We start from the raw sequence: 2,398 nt of genomic DNA, 5'->3' as shown, positions 1-2,398 counted from the left end.
GTAAATACCGTCTTGGTGACGGACTCGGAGGGTGACGTGCAATGAATCACTTAGGGCTCTCTGTCCACTTCCCTGCAATTCCCACTCCATGTTGGGGCTCTTCTTCTTCAGACGCTTCCTCTGGGGCACTAATGGTCGGCGCATAAGCTCAAATAGTAGTTACATGAATTGGTTTTCTGAGTCCGTGTAGCGATATGGTCCTCCCACTGCCAGCATTGTGCTTTAGGATACGGTTCAACGTGTTCTTCCCGGACAATGAATGTGACTCTTCTACTTTCACTTGTCATTCGTGGTAGAGTAGATGCTGTGATTGATTCAGAATGGTCAATACCAGTCTATTCAAGAGAAGTAAGGCCTGGGATATTCCTCCATTTCGTCTTCAACAACTTCTAACTTTCATCCACGGTACATTTCATTGTTCCGATCATTCACGGACGTTGGCAGCTGCCTCGTCTCCCATCGGCAGATGCAGGTTCTGAAAGTTTCACCCCATTCCACTCCATTCACCTCCTCAAGGTGAACTGCATTTTCAGTCACACGTGGAGAGCCTTCCAACCCGAGGAGCGCATTTTCCAACACCATCTCAGGAAACGCCTTGCTGTCGTGCATAAGGCTTTCACAGGCCACTTGTGGAAGAGGTAGATCCCGATGTCCTCTTCTTATCTGCCTTAGTCTAGAAGCCCTTGAGACCCGCCCGCCCACCGAAACCGTGGGTGACCCCGCTGTTACGTAAATACCAGGGGAGTAGCTCCCAAGGTCACGGACAACACACAGGCCACCACACTACGAGATCACTGGCCTTATGGAAGCAGTTTTTTCATGGCTTCCTACTCTATGACCACGCGTGTCCAACATGCTAAAGACGTTTCTCTCCTTGTCTTTGCCGTTCCCCCTGGCTCCCCTTCGATTGCTTCTCTCTGCCTCTTAATCATTTTACTGGGGGCTCTTACAGCTCGTATCACAACCCATACCTATACCCATGGTGTCAGTACATTTGTACGGATGTTGCCATCACCATTTTCAAAACATTTTTTTTCTACTTGAGCCCTTGGTATCAGCTCCTCCTTTTTTCCCCCCTCGCTCCCCCACCCTCCCCTTCATGAACACTTGATAATTTATAAATTATTGTGTTTTCTGTTTTCTTTTGTTTTTTTATGTCTTATGCCAACTGCTGTGTCCCTTCACCCACCTTTCTATTGTCAGTCCCCCTGGGAGGGGGTGATATGTCAATCATTGTGATCGGTTCCCCATTACTCTCCCCCTCTTCCCTTACCCTCCTAGTATTGCTACTCTCATTATTGGTCCTGAAGGGTTTATCTGTCCTGGATTCCCTGTGTTGCCAGCTCTTATCTGTACCACTGTATATGCTCTGGTCTAGTCGGATTTGTGAGACAGAATTGGGGTCATGGCAGTGGGGTTGGGGGGAAGCATTAAAGAATTAGAGGAAAGTTGTGTGTTTCACCAGTGCTATATAGTACCCTGACTGGCTGTCTCTTCCTTGTGACCCTTCTGAAAGGGGATGTCTAATTGACTACAGATGGGCTTTGGGTCTCCACTCTGCCCTCCCCCTCATTCACATCTATATGAATTTTTTGTTTTGGATCTTTGATGCCTGATACCCGACCCCAGAGACACCACATGATCACACAGACTGGTGTGTTTTGTTAAGACCCCCGGAGCTATATCTTTGGACAGCCGGGCACCATCAGCTTTCTTCTCTACATTTGCTTATGCATCCACTTTGTCTTCAGGGATCATGTCAGGGAAAGTAAGCAGCACAGAGTGCTGGGTTAGTAGAACAAAGTGTTCTTGTGTTGAGGGAATACTCGAATGGAGGCCCAATGTCCATCTGCTACATTGATACTTAACATATAAATATATGTACATAGTTATTCCCCTATCATTATATATAAATGTATTTACATATATGCATGCCTGTATTTAGACCTCTATACATGTCCTTTACTCTTATTTCCTTTTACTTTCCTCTTGTCCCACGATCATGATTGCCCTTCATTTGGGTTTCGGTAATTCCTGTCGGCTACATTGCCCTTGATCAAGCCCCCACCCCAGCCCCTCCCCAGGCATCCTATGCCATCCTCACCATCAACCTTAGATCACTTGCTCTTCCCTTGTGCCTGAGTTTTTTGGCACCCCCCTTCCTTTCCCCCATCTCCCCTTCTCCCATGTCCCCCGGAACCTTCGTTCCCACTGTTTTCTCCACCGGATTGTTTATCCCACTTATCGTATCTAGATAGTCATCTCTCTTTTAAAGCACAAAGTTTTGTTTCTCTAGTCTAACTGGACTCACACACCAACCAACCAAGCAAAATCCAACACAGCCTGATACTCCCTGGAAAACACATTTGCATTGTTTTTAATAAATATCAAGCACTAC

This window comes from Echinops telfairi, unplaced genomic scaffold (genome assembly GCF_000313985.2).
Source record: "Echinops telfairi isolate 266 unplaced genomic scaffold, ASM31398v2 ScPeMD7_7417;HRSCAF=8455, whole genome shotgun sequence".
NCBI classification, from domain to species: domain Eukaryota; kingdom Metazoa; phylum Chordata; class Mammalia; order Afrosoricida; family Tenrecidae; genus Echinops; species Echinops telfairi.
The sequence above is the reverse complement of the archived record's forward strand: the minus strand, read 5'-3'. Positions refer to the sequence as shown.